General features: G+C 45.5%; 1 long non-coding RNA gene across 1 annotated transcript in view; it reads left to right on the top strand.

Moving 5' to 3' along the window:
* The window catches only part of LOC126932592 (uncharacterized), a 36658-nt gene extending 19137 nt beyond the window's left edge, over window positions 1-17521 (top strand). The window contains exon 3 of the long non-coding RNA XR_007718240.1: window positions 17392-17521. This is a non-coding gene — a long non-coding RNA (uncharacterized LOC126932592). The remainder of the gene's footprint in view (window positions 1-17391) is intronic.
* Window positions 17522-18965: the final 1444 nt, after the last annotated feature.

Below are 18965 nucleotides of genomic sequence, written 5' to 3'. Positions count from 1 at the left end.
AAGGAAAGATTTGCGGGTTCCTTTTAAAGACTAGATATGCCAGCCAGGTGCGATGGCTCATGCCTGTAATCCCAGCACTTTGGGAGGCTGAGGCGGGTGATCACCTGAGGTCAGGAGTTTGAGACCATCCTGGCCAACATGGTGAAACCCCCTGTCTACTAAAAATACAAAAATTAGCCAAGTGTGGTGGTGCCTGCCTGTAATCCTAGCTACTGGGGAGACTGAGGCACGAGAATCGCTTGAACCCAGGAGGCAGAGGTTGCAGTGAGTTGAGATCGCACCACTGCACTCCAGCCTGGGTGACAGAGTGGGACTCCATCTCAAAAAAAAAGAAACAACAACAACAAAAAACACAAACAAACAAAACGAAACCCAAACTAGGTATATCTGTTAAAGCCACACTAACAAAAGCAAAACCTCTGCAGGGATTTCAAACAGAGAATGCAATGCGGGGCTCTTACTGCACAGGTGGCAGAAGAGGTAAGGAGCTAGCAGGGCAAGCTGAGTAACCTGGGGCTGGCATGCCTGACAGTCACAGCTACCTTGCTGGAGGGAGGCTAGGCCGTGGTAATGTGGGGCCAGGAAGCTGGGGCTGGAGAAGGAGTATGTGGTGGGCTGCCTTTGGGAGCGGCTGCCAGAGATCCAGCAGTGAGCAGAGAGGTGATGCGGACCAGCACCCCCTCCTCCTGCTCACCCCTAATCTTCCTCTGGTGCCTACCATTGGCCAGACCTGCCCAGGAGCCTGGGGCGAGTGGGCCTGGGGAATAAAAGAGCCAGAACCATGGACAGACAGCTCTACGGGAGATTTGCCATCCTGGGGGATAGGATGAAGGAGGTGAGAATCAGAGCCATGGGGTGGGGGGATGGGGGTCAGAGACATGGCCGGGGTGGGTCTGGCTGGAGGAGCAGGAAGCCTGTTGTAGCAGTTGGAGCAAAGCTGGCATTGACAGGGAGAAGGTGCTTCGCCCTCAAGGGAGCTCGAACAGGCCCTGGGAGCACTGGCCTGGGGTCCTGGGTGTGCTCGCAAGGGTCCTGCAGAGGTTTCCTCGCTGCCACTCCCACAGGAGGGATACTGATATGGTTTGGCTGTGTCCCTACCCAAATCTCATCTTGCATCATAGCTCCCATAATTCCCACGTGTTGTGGGAGGGACCTGTGGGATTGAATCATGGGGGCGGTTCCCCCATACTGTTCTCACGGTAGTGAATAAGTCTCGTGAGACCTGATGGTCTTATAAGGGGTTTCCTCTTTTGCTTGGCTCTCATTCTCTCTTGTCTGCTGCCATGTAAGACGTGTCTTTCACCTTCCACCATGATTGAGGCCTCCCCAGCCGTGTGGAACTGTGAGTCCATTAAACCATGTTTTCTCTATAAATTATCCAGTCTCGGGTATGTCTTTATCAGCAGCATGAAAACAGACTAATACAGATGCTCAGCCACCTCGCCTCTTGGAAGAGAAACTGAAGCCTGACACATCAAGCTCACAGCCCCAGAAGTGGCCAAATCAGGATGGAATCCAGGTGCAGATGATTCCAAAGATCAAGCCCCGTGGAGCCACACATCCTCATACACACACACCCTCCCACCTTCACACTCACATGCACTCACAGCCCCTGGCCCCCTGGCACACTCACACTCACACATGTTCACACCCCTCGCACATTCAGCACATCCCCTCACTCACACTCACACCACAGTCGCCCACCTACCCCGGGGGTCAGAGTGGCCCTCGGCACAGCCCAGCTCTGGGAAAGGGCCCGGTGCTCCAGGGCTCTCCTGGAGGAAGCTTTCATTGAAGACTGGACCTGGGGCATGTGGCGATGTCCTCTCTGTTCGTGAGGTTACTGCAGGGGTTTCCGACTTGCCCCTTTGCACAAGGACAGGCCCAGTTCCGAGCACATGGTGCTTAGTAAACAGATGATGGAGGAATGAATGGATGAAGCCAGACGTGTCTGGCAGGAAGCCAAAGCCCCGAGGCAGAAGAGAAGGGAGGTCAGACATGAACTTGCAGAGTGGGTGGTATGTGCAAAGAGGCGGTGGAATGTTTATTATCCTGAGACCTGGGGTGGAAAGTCCTTTGAGGCAGAGGCTGGTGTTTGTTCAGGATCCTCTCTATGTGGGTGGGTGGGCGCAGCTGTGTCCCCTGAGGGCTGCATGTGGGCAGGCACCTTGCTTCAGAGGAGGGAAAGCTGGCCCACCTGAGAGTGAGGGAGAGAAAGGAGGGAGAGAAAGGAGGAAGAGCAGGGAAGAGGAGGGGAAGTGGGGAGAGGGAGGGGCGGCAGGCAAGGGGCTGGGACCAGCCAGGGAAGAGGACTGCAGGGAACGAGCTCTCCAGGCGCCTGACAGCACCAAGCTGTCTCCACTCAGCCTCTGCGCCACTGCCATGCAAGACCCTTCCAGAAAAGTCTTCTCCACTCATGATGGACGTCCTAACTGATTTCAGCTTGGGTGGTGGGAGGGGGATGGACGGTGGGAGAGATAAAGGAGGAGCTGAATTTCATGCTGGGACCACGACGCATAAACAATCGTGTTTGCATCACTCCACAAAGGCAGACACATTCAGGGAGGGCATTCTCCGTAGAGGAAGAATAATGGCAGCTCATAAAATATCATGGAAACTGACAGTAGCGTCTTCCAGGCAAATTTGATAAGCCGGTTCCTAAAATAAACTTAATTCAAAAGGAACACAGGCAGCAGAATGTGAATTATCCTTTAACTTTCTTATTATTTTTCTGGCGCTTCGTTCTTTTTATCCAAGATGCTCTAGTAGTAGCCTGTTTTGCCTTTACACGGAGCAAGGGACTCCAGACTGTCAGCATCTAGCTGAAAAACTGCTTCTGCTCGGGTAGTCCTCAGTCCTCCCAGTGTGTGCCCAGCACAGCGGTGAGTTTCAGTCCCTGCAGGTGCCCAGGGCTTCAGCCCTGGAGATTCAGGATCAGTTTACCTGGGCTGGGAGAGCTGTACTTTTAAAAAGCCTCCAGGTAAATGGGCATTCAGAGCCAAGAACCACGGTGTTTGGTGCAGAAGCTAATGCCACTCCACCCAAAGCCTCAAAGGTTGCTTAGATACCCACACACTTCTGCTGAAACAAGTTTCTAGAAAGGAATGCACAGATGAATGTTGTTAACAAGGCAGACCGAATGTTTAGAGTTCAGAAGTTTTTTTGTTTTTTTTTTTGAGATGGAGTCTTGCTCTGTTACCCAGGCTAGAATGCAATGGCACGATCTCAGCCACTGCAACCTCCGCCTCCTAGGTTCAAGCAATTCTCTTGCCTCAGCCTCCTGAGTAGCTGGGATTACAGGCACGCACCACCATGCCCGGCTACAGTTTGCATCTTTAACAGAGACAAGGTTTCACCATGTTGGTCAGGCTGGTCTCAAACTCCTGACCTTGTGATCTGCTTGCCTCGGCCTCAAAGTGCTGGGATTACAGGCGTAAGCCATCACACCCAGCCAGAGTTCAGAAGTATTTTAACCCAGTAACTGAATTTTCTTTTTACAAAGGTAATGATCGTTAAGGTAGATGGCAAGGTAGCAGGGGTACCCGGAGGTTTGGCTTAATAACATGGAACATCAAAATAAGGGTAGAAACTGAATAAGGGTGTGTGCATGCTTACACTAATTATTCATAAGTGTATCTATATACTTTTAAATAACTCAAGTTGTTTTCCTTTTCTTGTTCAAATACCATGAAATCCAAAAGCTATGAATTCTCTGAAATATGGACTGATGCTTAGAATGTTACACCTTCCTTTCCCCTTCCAAAGTGTCGTTACTACTTTGCTAGAAGCTGTAGGCACAGGCTTCATAAGTATAATCATATCACTTTTATTCATAACCAAGGAAAACTGAGCTTCTTATTGAGAGAACATGCCCCTAAGAATCCAGCTTCTGCAGAGGGGGTAAGGGGAAGGCTTTCTGCTTAGTCCTAAACTGCTTTGGCAGTGATTGGATTTCAGTGTGAAAAATAGGGGCAGCCTGTTCAGGGTGAGATAGGAGGAAGGGAATGTGGAGCCACTAGGAGCTGAGCAGCCCCGAGACAGCACACATCCCATGCCTCATTTTCCCATGTACAACCAGGGATGATTGCAGTATGTGGCATCCAAATGCTGACCACTCTACAGCTTCCACCCTGGGGTCTCAACAACACTGGGAACCTGCGAACAAGACAGAGGTGAGCCTGGTACAAAGCTTCAGCCACACACCTACGCATCTATGCTGTCATATCCACTTGGCCCTGGCCAGAACCACAGATGACATCATCCCTGGTAAATTAGCATTATTTCCACCATTTTTCGCCTCTACCTTCCCTCTTGCCTTCTCTTCTAGGAAGTTACGTATCCGAAAGTGGTAATTAATGCAAGTGAGAGCTGGTCACTGAAACGTGTGTGGCACCTCTCCCGGCTTCTCTTCCTCCTGCTCTAGCTATGTGAGATGTGCCTGCTTCCCCTTTGCCTTCTGTCATGATTGTAAGTTTCCTGAGGCCTCCCCAGAAGTCAAAGCCACTATGCTTCTTTTTGTACAGCCTGCAGAACCATAAGCCAATTAAACCTCTTTTCTTTATAAATTACCCACTCTCAGATCTTTTTTTTTTTTTTTTTGAGATGGAGTCTCACTCTGTGGCCTAGCGTGGAGTGCAGTGGCGTGACCTGGGCTCGCTGCAAGCTCCGCCTCCCGGGTTCACGCCATTCTCCTGCCTCAGCCTCCTGAGTAGCTGGGACTACAGGCGCCCGCCACCACACCCGGCTAATTTTTTGTATTTTTAGTAGAGACAGGGTTTCACCGCGTTAGCCAGGATGGTCTGGATCTCCTGACATCATGATCCACCCGCCTCGGCCTCCCAAAGTGCTGGGATTACAAGCGTGAGCCACCGCGCCTAGCCTAATTTTTGTATTTTTAGTAGAGACGAGGTTTCACCGTGTTAGCTGGGATCAGTCTCAGATATTTCTTTATAGTAATGCAACCATGGACTAATACACATGCGTACTTTCAAAAACTTAAATATATAAAAAGTATAAGAAAAAAATTAAAAGGATGGATACTCCCAAAGTAAGATCTTTCCTTACATGTTGATGCACTTTCTTGCAGCCTTTGGTCTAAACAGACCTCTCAAACATCCCTGGGTCCTCCTTGTACATGGGTACTCAGAAGGTACCAGCACTATTTGTTCCCCAATTATCCTGGCTCATTTACTCTCACTCTCCTATTCTCCCCAGTTGATTTTGGACATCCACAAGGGGCTCTCACACAGGGGAAGAAGTGACTTTCACGCCAGTCATCTTGTGATTTCTAGGGCACAAGCAACACTCCTCAGCACCACGGCCACTGCCGTCCAAGAGGACATCACCCCCTTCACCAAAAAGCCCCCATAACAGCCCCAAACCTACAAGGGCCAAGCAGAACTGTGCTTTCTTCAGGCCCTTCTCAATCATGGCCCAAGTCTACACTTCTTGAGGAAAGGGAAAAAGCGTCCCTTGTCCCAATTTATTTTGAACGTTGTCATCTGTCTTTGGAAAAATAGCCTCATAAATTTTACCTTGCACTCCTCCCTCCCCAGTTCCCCCTTCACAGGCCTTGCCAATTACCTAGGCAAGGAGACACATACTTGGGAGGTTGAGGGGGGTGGGGGCAGGGACTCCACCAGCTCCACAGTCAATCTCTTTTCTTCTTCTTTTTAAATATATTCTTAATTGACAAATAATAATTGTATATATTTATAGGGTACAATGTAATGTTTTGATTATATATACATTATGGAATGAATTAATCAAGCTAATTAACATGTCTATCACTTCACATACTTATTTGATTGTTGTGAAACATTTAAAATCTGTTCATGGCTGGGCACAGTGGCTCATGCCTGTAATTCCAGCACTTTGGGAGGCCAAGGCGGGAGGATCACTTAAACCCAGGAGTTCAAGACCAGCCTGCACAACACAGTGAAAATTAGCCTTATAAATTCTCTACAAAAGAATACAAAAATTAGCTGGGTGTGGTGGTGTGCACTTGTAGTCCCAAGTACTCAGGAGGCTGAGGTGGGAGGATCGCTTGAGCCCAGGAGGTTGAAGGTGCAGTGAGCCGAGATCATACCACTGCATTCCAGCCTGGGTAACAGAGTGAGACCATGTCTTCAAAAAAAAAAAAAAATCTTTTAACAATTTTTGAAATGCACATTACATTATTAACTATAGTCACCATGCTGTGCAATGGATCTCAAAAGTTTATCCCTTGCTGAAACTTTGTGCCCTTTGACCAGCATCTCCATACCCACCCATGCCCAGCCCCTGGTGACCACCATTCTACTCTCTACCTCTATGAGTTTGGCTTTTTCAGATGCCACATATTAAGTGAGACCATGCAGTCTTTCAGTGCCTGGCTTATATCGCTCAACATACTGTCCTCCAGGTTCATCCATGTTGTCACAAATGACACTATTTGTGAATAGTATTCCATGATGTATACATACCACATTTAGTGGTACATCAACATACATTTAGTTTGTTTTCATATCTCAGCTATTATGAATGATGCTGCAATGAACATAAGAGTGCAGGTATCTCTTCAACATATTGATTTCACTGTCTTTGGATACATACCCAGCAGTGGGACTGGACAGCCAATCTTGTAGTTTTTAAACCAGGCTGTGCGTGTGAACGTGTGTATGTTTATGTGTGTGCACGCATGTGCCTGTATGTTTGTACACGTTACATAATTGTAAACTTGCCATCAGCACAATTTTATGTTACTTTTGCTTCTTGTCACTTAAGAATATATTATGAATATCTTTGCATGTTAAATTTTAGGAAACCTCTTACATTGCTGCACATATATGATTTGCTTCTCCTTACTGGGCATTTGAGTACCTTGCATATTTTTCCATTTCAAATGATCTTGCAGGGAATGTCTTTTGATATCAACCTTTGTTATTTGCCTTGGAGTGAAATTACTGGGTCAGATGGCATTTACATTTTAAGCCCCAACTCTGCTTGTAGAATAAAAGGCATGAACATGATAGAGAATTTCCAAAAGCAAAGCAAGTGCAATTGTCCTCTGTGGGCTGGGGACACTCATCCTGGAACCATAGCAGGTGGGTGGCTGTCTGCTACACTTATCCATCTAGGTGCATATATATGATATATATAATATGTATGATATATATGATATGTATGATATATATGATATGTATATGATATATATGATATATGCATCTCAGACATATTTTTGTTAGAAACAGCCCCGCAGCTTTAGCCTGCAGCTCCTCCCTCTTCCCCCAGACATTTCTCTTAAGAGTGATGGGAATACATTCTGTGAAGCTGCTGTTAGGCGAGACAGCTCCCAGCAATGCCAGCCATCAAGTGATTCCGAAAGGAGCCATGAGGGGCTGTATGGGTGAATGCTCAGCTTTGCAACAGTGCACAGCAGACCACCAGTCTATTATCTACCAAACCTTGGGATTCAGCTGAGGATGCATTCAGTTGCTGAAAATGTCACAGCAGCCACTCGCTGCTAGCTTTTAGGCAAGAAAATGTGCATTCTTTTAGAAATTCAGGGAAAGCCGTTGTCTCTATGAAACAGAAAGTCCAAAGCAATTGCGCAGCTGCACGATGTTCAGCACATTACGTGGATTCTTCTCATATCTGCCTCTTCCTTAAGATGTGTAAAAATGATTATGTGATTCTAAATTTGGAAACTTACCTTATTGTATGCACCAGGGACACAGCAGAAATTTTTTATATCATATTCAAGAATATCAAGCGGTACCAGGACACTGATTTGGCTAGCATAAATGTTACAATTGCTAAATACATGGAGTCAGACTACCAAAAGATTCATTTGTTTCAATCAATAAATATTCATTGAACACTGAGTCTCTGTGAGACCCTGTGCCAGAACCAGGGAATGCAGTAGAGAAAGATCAGCCTAGTTCTGCCCCAGGCATTAAGCTTCCCACCATGTACACTGGGGCACTTCATCAACAGCAGGGTTATGGCCCGCCTTGGTCATGAGCATAAAGACCATTGCTATTAATCTTTGTAGTAAAGCCCTGCAGAGATGGGAGTGGGAGCCCATCACTTCTCTAACATTCCAACTCACATCTCTGCATTGCCCTGACAGTGAGCTTTCAACTTGCCCTTGTACTGTCCTGTCTCATGTTTCCCTTTGATCTAAAATGCCAATCTGCGCCTCTTCTATTGGCATACATCATTCAGCCAATCCTTCCATGCCTCGACTGCCTATAACACTTTTAATGGAGGGTCTTGCCCAAGGCTCCAAGCAGAAACAGCCATGCTCTCCTTTGTTGTGCATTGTGCATGCCTCTGTGATGGTGTTACTATGCCAGGACCTCTAGACTATAATGCTACATGTATTAATCTATTAACAGCTCCTTCTCCAACCATTGTCCCAATTCTAGACGTGAGCTACTTGGGGACTGGGACATGTAGGACTTATGGGTTTAATAAATGAATGAATAAGTGAATGCAAAGCTGATACATACAGATTTTAGCCACAAAGAAAAATTTCCCCAGCCATTATTAATAGAATATGAGCTTTGAGTTGTTTTTCCAGCCTTAACAACAGCAGGGCTGAGTGCAGTAGCTCACACCTGTAGTCCCGGCACTTTGGGAGGCCGAGGTGGAAGGATCACATGAGGTCAGGAGCTCGAGATCAGCCTGGCCAACAACGGTGAAACCCCGTCTCTACTAAAAATACAAAAATTAGCTGGATATGGTGGCAGGTGTCTATAATCCCAGCTACTTGGGAGGCTGAGGCAGGAGAATTGTTTGAACCTGGGAGGTGGAGGTTGCAGTGAGCCAGGATTGCACCATTGCACTCCAGCCTGGGTAACAGAGTGAGATTCTACCTCAAAAAAAAAAAAAAAAAAAAAAAAAAAAAAAAAAAAAAAAAAGAACAGCAGGATTGGGATGTAGGATGGCTGGAGGCAGAGGTATAACCTATGTCCATGAAGCTGAGAAGGACCAGTGGCTTGTAAAGAGCTTAGATCCATAACCCTGGACTCACTGCCCCTTGACTGTTGACAGATAGGACCCAGAAAAGTAGTGCCACAAAGCACGAAACAGAAAATCAACTATTGTCCCAATTCTATAAAAATAGACTCATTCAGTGTAACCCTGGGAGACTTGGTTGAGCTTGACCGAAACCCCAGTTCCACAGCCTGTGGCAGGTGGAAGCCCTCGCCATGATGCCTGGGTCTCCATAGCTTCACTCCTCTCCCTTCTGTGCTCCTGCCACCTCGTGGGCAGTCACTAGTGGATGCTGAGTCACAGAACTCTCCCCTTCAGTAGGATTCACAGGAAATCCATTCACATCAAACATTTTGTGATTTTTGTTAAGCTCGCACTGAAGATTTTGCTTGTCAAAGAAATAGTCATATCACTCACTGCACAAATATACTCGCACCAGTTTGCCTGTGTTGACGCTGCTTCCTTCTATTTTCTGACTCCTTTCCTTCTAGTACAGCCGAAATATTCCCCACTTGATTCAGGCCCTGTAGTTTAGTCCGTACCCAGTTCCTTTAAGAAATTAGCTTCTACCTCCACTCACTGTATCAACGAAATCCCTCTGAACAAATACAGGGCTCTCTCTTTAAGGACTTCCGGTGATTTTGACGTTCTCTCTCCCACTTCATCAAGTAGTTGTTAGAATTTAGTGTTTGCCTCCCCCAACCTCCCAATCCACAGGACTCTTCTTTAGATATTAGCATAAATCAGCATGATTTTTGGGAAAAAAATCGTATTTCCATGTTTACAGGGTCACTGCTTTCTGAGCAAAAGGTGCTGGCAACCTGGGTTAAAGGACGTTTAAATGGCAACAAACCTTGGAAGTTAAAGACAGTAGCTAACTTCTGGAGGGATTGGCAGCAGCGTCTCCCCTAGCGATGGGTGTTTATATTCCAATGGTTGATGGACCTAGAGACCTTCTCGTTCTCTCCCCAGAGAGCCTTTGTTTACATTTCAGAGCAAAAGCTCTTTCTCCTTCTCGACCTGGGGTGAGAAGAGGAAGAGCAGCTATGTCAGCAGCTTTTAGGTAAGCTCCAGAATTTATAATCTCGGAGCTCCTCTCCAGTGGCCCAAATTCCTACATCTGGATCTTGGTTTGTCACCCTGAGGGAGATGGATGCATGGGAATGGCACAATGATGGCTATGTGAGCAATTAAAAATCTGTCACTGATCTAGAAACCTGGCGTTTCCTAACAGAACGAACAAGCAAATAAGTAAAGTTATACAAGTAAAAGTTAAAAAATGGATCTCTCAACATGAACTTTTTTTTTTTTTTTTTTTGAGATGGAGTCTTGCTCTGTCGCCCAGGCTGGAGTGCAGTGGCGCGATCTCGGCTCACTGTAAGCTCCGCCTCGCAGGTTCACACCATTCTCCTGCCTCAACCTCCCGAGCAGCTGAGACTACAGGCGCCAGCCGCCACGCCCAGCTAATTTTTTGCATTTTTAGTAGAGACGGGGTCTCCATCTCCTGACCTCATGATCCACCCACCTCAGCCTCCCAAAGCGCTGGGACTACAGGCATGAGCCACCACGCTAGGCCTGTTATTTCTTAGATAAATAGATTGGAACGAAGTAGAGGACTGTGTGAAGAAAAATGCAGGGAAGAAATTATTAACATCTCTGTGAATATATTTCATGGTGACGTGCCATGTATTTCATCAAACCTAAGATACCAAACATTATAAGATGCACTATTATTTTGTGCACCACTACAAAAGAAAGGAAAGCCTGCTGATTAAACTATAATGCGATGACTTCTAATACTTTAGAACTTTTATTTTGTTGAAAGAATTATTTTAGATTAAGATATAGATAAATCTGGCATATAAGTGACATAATTTAAGGTATTCCTAAAGCTTTTTTACATTTAAAGTCTGACACTTAGGGATTTCTTTTCAAATTTCAAGTGAACATCAGTGTCATTGATGTTCATGTTGCTGACACAGCATTTTTTTAACCCTGGGAGTGATTACAATTGCACCTCACAAATAAGTCCTCAATGTCAATAATATCCTAATTGTTGTTGGACCAACAGAGACTGTAGGAAGCTGTCAAATGTAGTATACGTCCCAATTTCAAAGATATTGGAATGTGAAAAAATGTGTCTTTTGAATAATTAAAAATAGGGTATATGAGATAGACTTTTTGACCTTAAAAAGAAGGAAAGGGGAGAAGACCCAGAAGTAGCAGTTGATTGAAGTTATTTTAATAAAAATGTAAAGAAAAACATGCCTCTTAATCACCATTCATGATCACAATAAACAATTTTTAAGGTGACTTCAGTCAATTTCTGAATTTCCCTTTCAAAATTCCCAGTAAATGATTAACAATGAAAAGCCTTAGGCATATGAAAAATACATGGGCTGAAAAACAGGAACAGTACATATCTGTGAACCTAGAGACCTCTCGACTTTGAGGATTGATGTGAAAGACAGTACAGATGATCCTAGTTATGAGGGGATTCATCCTGATAAACCCATCATAAGCTAAAAATATCCTAAGTCAAAAACTCACTTAACACACCTAACCTAACAATGAACACTATGGCTTCACCCAGCCTCCCTTAAATGTGCTGAGGATGCTTATATTAGCTGACTGACAGTAGGGCAAAATCATCTCACACAAAGCCTATTTTACAATAAAGTATTGAATATTTTATGTAATTTATTGAATACTGTACTGAAAGTGAAAAGTAGAATACTTGTATGGGTTTCTACCAAACGTGTAACACCACAGTAAAGCTGAAAAATCATTCAGCCAAACCTTCATTAAGTTGGGGACTGTCTATATGGACAGAAGTGGGTTGGAGGTATCCCAGCTGCTCTGATTCCACACATATGAGAGTGCAGCCCTTCTGGACAGTATTGGACAGGATATACTCAAATCTGCAAAGACAGAGCGGCAGGAGCTGAGCACAAGGGTAAGATGGTGTCTGATCAACAGGAATGACCTACTGACCACAGCAAGCGCTCCAGGGTCCTCACACCAAGCAGGCTGGTATTGGCTTCTAGGATCCCTGAGGCAGAAGTGGTGATGCTCCAGTGAGTGGAGCCTGCACCCCACACAGGGAAAAGAAACTTCTCTGGGGAGCCCAGTTCTACCTTTTGTGGTCTAGGACCTGACACACTGACTCTGTCTGATGCACTCACCAATGGGTCTCCAGAGCCCACTCAGAAACTGGCACAAAGCAGGTACTTGGGGGTTGGTTGGATTCATTCATTTTACACATATTTGAGAGCCCAAAAAGGAACAAACAGTGGTTGAATCACCGGGCGTATGGGAATAAACCAATGTCAGAGTCTCCAAGGAGGTTTACATTTTTTTTTTTTTTTTTTTTTTTTTTTTTTGAAACGGAGTCTCGCTCTGTCACCCAGGCTGGAGTGCAGTGGCCGGATCTCAGCTCACTGCAAGCTCCGCCTCCCGGGTTCACGCCATTCTCCTGCCTCAGCCTCCCGAGTAGCTGGGACTACAGGCGCCTGCCACCTCGCCCGGCTAAGTTTTTGTATTTTTAGTAGAGACGGGGTTTCACTGTGTTAGCCAGGATGGTCTCGATCTCCTGACCTCGTGATCTGCCCGTCTCGGCCTCCCAAAGTGCTGGGATTACAGGCTTGAGCCACCGCGCCCGGCCGAGGTTTACATTCTAATAGAGGCCATAAAGAGATCAATATAGCCCAGGTCAGGAGGAGATGAGCCCAGAAAGGACAGGAAAGCATATAAGGGAGGCAGGACTTGGGGGAGAGGGGAGCGTGGCTGCCGCTGAAGTCAAATGGTGGGAATGAGGCTCACAGAAGTTGCTGGGGCAGCAGAGAAATGAATAAAACAATGGATTGAGTCCCACAGACACCTGGGGAAACAGCATTGCAGAAAGAGGGAAGAGCAAGGCCAACCCTCTGAAAAAATAAGCAAATGGATGCAACAGTGAATTTATGGGACTAACCTCCCTATCCTTCCAAACCCAAGCTTCCCGACTTCTATTTCACCTGAGACTAAAGATTTGCCCACATAATCTCTGAAAGAAATGTCCTCAAGTTCCCATTCTGAGCAAACAGCACCCTCCCTGGCTAAGAATGATGGGTGGGTGGGGGCGGGTGGAGGGTGAGGATGAAGTATAAAAGATGTATAAAAAGATGAAGGATGTATAAAAAGATGAAGGATGTATAAAAAGATGAAGGAGTTCAAGAGAAGGGCACGATTATGGTGAATTAGAACCGATGTCCCCTAAGAAGTGGACTTGCTCCAAGGAGCGGGAGAGAATTATTTCCAAAGCGTTTTTCTTCATACACAGTTTTTACTTTCAGTGTGATGAGAGAGACAAGGCAGTTCTAGAGAAAGAACATCATCCTGAGGTCAGCGAAAATTGCTTTCGGTAGAAAAGCTATTACCAAATTTTAAAACACAATAAAAGAGTTTAATAAGGTGCCTAGCTACAAAATAAATCTATAAAAATCAATAGCTTTGTTTTACACCAATAATAACCTGACACAAAATATAAGGGGAGGAAAATTCCATACACCACCACGATAAATATGAAATACACAGGACAATCTTCATGAGGTATGTCAATGTCCTAGATGAACACTTCAAAATGTACTTGCAGAGAGAAGACATCATGTTCATTAAAGGGAACAATTGAGATTGTGGTTTTCATTTTCCCTGTTGTAATGTTTCATTTCCTTTGTATTAATTTCCTCTGATGTCTGTATTCCCCACTACGCTGTAAACTTAATGATGGCAAAGACTCAGTTCCATTCTTTGCTGGGTACATATCCAAGTACATAGCCAAGTCTTGGGACATAGGAGGTGTTCAATACACATTAGTAGGATTAATGAGTGAAGATGGAGATGATCACAAAACTAACTTGTCTTCAAGTGACCTCCAGAAAAATCCAGGATTCTGCCCTGAATCAAAAGAATGGTTTCAAAACATAGTGATTCTCGGGCAATCAGGAATTTAATTCTGCCAACAGAATATTCCTGGAGCTTCAGCAAAGAGTGTACATCCCAACACATTGAGGCATAGTAAAAGTGAAAAGGATGCTTCTGAGAAAATTATCATCTTGTGAAGCAGCAATAGCCAGGAGGCTCCTCTGACTTTTCCCAGCAGTCCTGGGGGTCAGAGAGGCTCCTTGAAATGTTCCAGAGACTTCTGGGAGAGCAGTAATTCCTCCAGAACTTCCAACATTGATTACATTGACAATATCACAGAAGGAAATGCTTGTTGTTTGAAACCAAACCTAACCTGACAGCTGCGGCCCTTTGGCCTTCTTAGAGGTGGAAATCAGAGAGCATAATCCACATAGAGGTGAAACTCAGTTTCCATTCCACTCCTTCTTCTTGACACTGGGAAGGAAAGGAGAAGGAGCTACCCTTGAAATGGATACCCCACGGTTTAGCAGAAGACATTGATGAGTTTTCAGTCTGCAAGAAGAGGTCTAGAACCCAGTACTGGGGGCAAAAAACAGAGAGCACATAATCCTTCTGCATATGGAAAGGATTTGCTTTGAGGAAGGAGATGCCATGAGCAGAACAGGAAGTCAGAGAACAAACAAAATGGCAGCAGGACCCTGGAGCCCATGCTGGTGAGAATTGTCAAGGGATTGTCAGAGGAAGAAGTCCCAGTGCTCATTTAAGTCAGGTTCATAAACAGATAGTTATATGAATTGAGGAAAAGGAGCCAAGTTCCACATGTAGATTGGTACAAAGACTAGGAATTGGCTGTGAGAGGGAAGAGTTCAGCGAGGCTTTGAGTCCTGCCAGGAGTCAAACTCGGCTTGCAACAATCACAGGGAGATTGGCGGGAGGTAGGGAGGTCTGAGGGGGCAGGTGGATTACTTGGTGAAACTTGCAAGGAAGGGCCAAGACAGCTCGTCTGAGCCAAGGCCACCCTACCGGCAAGTCCCTGTTAGCCACACAGAAGGGGACGGTCTTGCTATTCCTTGCAGGACAAATCACCCTTGGAGAGCTACAGCCTGAGATGTTTACAACCTAGAGCTTCTCTGTAAGTTATCAGGAGACAAGTGAGAGTACAAATACACCAGATGAAGGCTGATGGAAAGAATTTGGGGCATTTGGGCTAAAAAGAGAAGTCCATGGGGGAACAAAATGGTCATCTTCAAAACATGGATGGAGTGTACTTATTATTGTTATGATTCTGGAGGGCAAATCGGGGTTAAAAGGTACAACTGGGAGGCCAGGCACAGTGGTTCAAACCTGTAATCCCAGCACTTTGGGAGGCTGAGGAGGGCAGATCAACTTGAAGTTTGAGACCAGCCTAGCCAACATGATGAAACCCTGGCTCTACTAAAAAGTACAAAATTTAAAATTAGCTGGACATGGTGGTAGGCACCTGTAATCCCAGCTACTTGGGAGGCTGAGGCAGGAGAATCACTTGAACCTGGGAGGTAGAGGTTGCAGTGAGACAAGATTGCACTACTCCATTCCAGCCTGGGGGGCAGAGAAAGACTCCATCTCAAAAAAAAAAAAAAAAAAAAAAAAAAGTGGAAATAGCAGGAAGAAATAACTTGCCTCAATACAAGAAAAATATTTCTGGCAATTCGAGAAGACAGAATGAGGGTGCCTTTCCGTGCACGTCAGTTCCTCTCTCACTGAGTAAGGTGGGTCCACAGGGCAGAGGAGGCAAGAGCCCGGCTCCAGGGTTTGAGGAGGGGCGTGGGGAATCTCTGGGGCAAGAGGAGGTGCTTCCATGGGATCTCTTGATAGAATTCGTCAAGGGTCCCAGCATGAACAGCAGCCCCAAGTGCCTCTGTGGGAAGTGGGAAGAAGTGGGAAGTGGGAAGCAGAGTTCCTCCCAGACAGAACGCAGCTCCTCACCGCTTTGGGGAGCATTTCTGGGGTAAGAACAGACACTCTTGAGCAAACTCGGGGACAGTCAGACAAGGCCCTTACTGACTGTCAGGTGGGCTCTTTCCAAGGGAAGAGGTGGCCAGAGCATCTGCTTTCCAGAGTCACTGACTTCATGTCACAGAATGGAGGAAACATGGGGTACTCCCCTATTTAGAATGGCTCTCCGAGCTCTCAGCCCTGCCTAAGGGGCATTTGTGCTGAGAGCCCATAGGATTGGCTGGAAGGGTGTGGGAGCAAAAAGCCTGAGTGCACCACTAGAGAGATGCAAAGGGACGGGACATATCGTGACTGTCTTGGGAAAGGTCTTCTCCCTTCCTGTGCAGCAAGGGCCCAGGGAAGTGGCATCTAAATCAGTGGCTGTGTTGACGGCGATTACAATGAGAGGATCGGCATCGGCCACCGTGTTCAGAGGCTCAAGGCAGCCCCCATTGCTCACAGTGGCCTCGCAGGTGCTGCTGACTAACCTGGTGCCACTGCAGTCAGCACAGGATCAGGAGCAGGAAGCCCTGAGTCTCCAATTTCAGAGAGCAGTTTTCATGGTCATGGGTGGCACCAGAGCGACGCAGCCTGGGCCTAAAGAAGAAATCGACTCTGGAGGGAGCAAGGGCTCCCAAATATCTCTGAGGACACCCTCTGGACGCTGTTGCTTTGGTCTTTTGGTGTTGCTAATGCCCTTGGCTTTATTTTTCCCCTCCCCTGCAGCATGTAGATTAATACAAATTCCCTGCATTTCCCATAACCCCGCCCCCAAAGCTGGGTTCCGTAACTTCTGAGCCTCGTGAAGCGCTCCAAGCATTGTGTTTCAGGATGAAACCAGCTCTCCGACGTTCCAAGGCAAGAAGCGTTGACCAGCTAAATAGGATTTGGAAGTTCCGAAGAGCAGGCCGGGTAACACTTTTAGAGCAGTCTTAGAGCAGTGCCGTGGACAATTTTCTGGATCCTTGGATACAATAGCACAGGAAAATGTGGTTTATGTGGTCAAGCGTTGCTTACATGGGTTTAAAAAGAATATTGGCTTAAAATTGGCTGGCTCACATAAAGAGGAATTCTATAGCAAACATATCTCATCAACATGAGGCTGATTTGAGGCTCTTTTAACATGATTGAGTTAAAAGATTTCAAAAGAAAAGAAATGAACAATGTAATTTGCTCTTATTGCTCCTACTATTATACTTAAAGTGACATGTTTATTTCTATTTTAATAAAAGATAGAAGCTAAAAATTCTCTTAAGTGTGAAACAGCTGGGTTTAGAGAGGGTTTGATTAATTAAGCCAGTAAATGCCTCACAAAAACACTCGGGTAATTTGGCTGAAAGATAGTCTCTGCTCGGGAGAGGGCTGAGGCTGCAATCATGAAAAACACTATTTTGCTGAAAACAGAGCACGTCGGTGGAGAGCAGATTGAATCCCATAATCAAATTTGTCATTTTAAAGCAGGCTAGATTTCTCTCTTAGTACAGGCATTAATTGAATACAAGACAGCCATCACACTGTGTTTTCAATCTATAGTAAAAATAATCTTCGTTTCCCCAAGGCCCGCAGCTTTGATAAGAAGGCCGGAGTTTCTGGAGAAGAGCGTTGTGTTCCTCAGTCTGTAGACCCCGAGACACTGATTCACGGCAAGACTCACTGTGACAAGGTGTGTATTCCTCAAAACCAGAGATAAGCCAAGATTTTGCAAGGGACAAAAACCAACTCTAACTTAAGTGGAAAAGGAAAATTATTGGCTTATGGAGCTAAAGAACAGAGTGAAGACAGCAATAGCTACACTGCATTCAAACGACGTCCCTCTCTGTCACACACACACAGCACACACAGACACACTCTCTCTCTGGGTTGGCCTAATCCTTCTGGCCACCTGTCCCTATAAGTCTATCATACACCGTAGAGCGCGTTATTCTACAGCTTTACTATCTCGCCCAAACAAGACAGACTTCTCCCAGTTTTTAAAATCCAGGGAAGGACTCTAATCAGGCAGCTGAGGTCACAAGTCCGTGACTGGATCAACCAGCAAGGCCAGGTGGACGGGTACCCTAATTGACTGGCCCACCAGAACCATATGTTTCAGGTGGGAGAAAGAGAAATCTTCTAAAAAAGGGGATGCAATCTTCTGAGAAGACAAAACATTACTACTCCATGCTAGCAAAGTTCTGATTCTGCCTTGTTTCCCAGAGCGCAGACACAAAAGGTACAGGGACCCAACGTGATCTACTTCTGACCTGTGCTGTCCAACATGGTGGCCACCAGCCATGTGTCTGTGAGCTCTTGAAATGTGCGTGAGATGTGCTGTAATGCAAAATACACCCTGAATTTTGAAGACATACTAAAAAAAAAAAAAAAAAAAAAAAAGAGTGTCAACATGGTGAAACCTCGACTCTACTAAAAAACACAAAAATTAGTTGGATGTGGTGGTACGCACCTGTAATCCCAGCTACCCAGGAGGCAGAGGCAGGATAATCACTTGAAACCTGGAGGCAGAGGTTGCAGTGAGCCAAGATCGTGCCACCACATTCCAGCCTGGGTGACAGAGTGAGACTCCATCAAAAACCAAAAAAAATCTCATGAGTAATGGTTTATATTAATTACATATTGAAATAATATTTTGGATCTATCACATTAAATAAGATATATTATTCAAAATTTTTACTTCTTTAATGTGGCTATTAGAACTTTTATAATTACATCAGTTATTACATTAGGTGACTTGCATTCTATTTCTTTGGGGATGGCTGCCTTAGAAATTGGGGGTCACAAAGGCCTTGGGTCCTGCCTTACCCAATTGAGCCAAGTGCATCTAGCAAGCACTAGCTATATGAAAAGGAAAGTAGGATGGAATTAACTTCCATTTTTACACAGCATGTGATTAGGGTGCTCAGTGTGTCTGGTTAGATGACATCAACATTTTTTCTTTGTACTTGCCAGAGTCCCTGCTTTGGTATCTCCCAGCCATGCCCTTAAGAGATTTCTATCAAAGATCATCATCCAGTTCTTTCAGGAGGCGGCAAGCAATAACCAACGCACACAGTTATAAATCTTTGTCTGGGTACCAAAGCCATACATAAATCCATAAGCTATCCAGTCTT

The sequence above is a fragment of the Macaca thibetana genome, chromosome 12, assembly GCF_024542745.1.
Source record: "Macaca thibetana thibetana isolate TM-01 chromosome 12, ASM2454274v1, whole genome shotgun sequence".
In the NCBI taxonomy this organism is placed as follows: Eukaryota; Metazoa; Chordata; class Mammalia; order Primates; family Cercopithecidae; genus Macaca; species Macaca thibetana.
The sequence above is the reverse complement of the archived record's forward strand: the minus strand, read 5'-3'. Positions and strand labels throughout refer to the sequence as shown.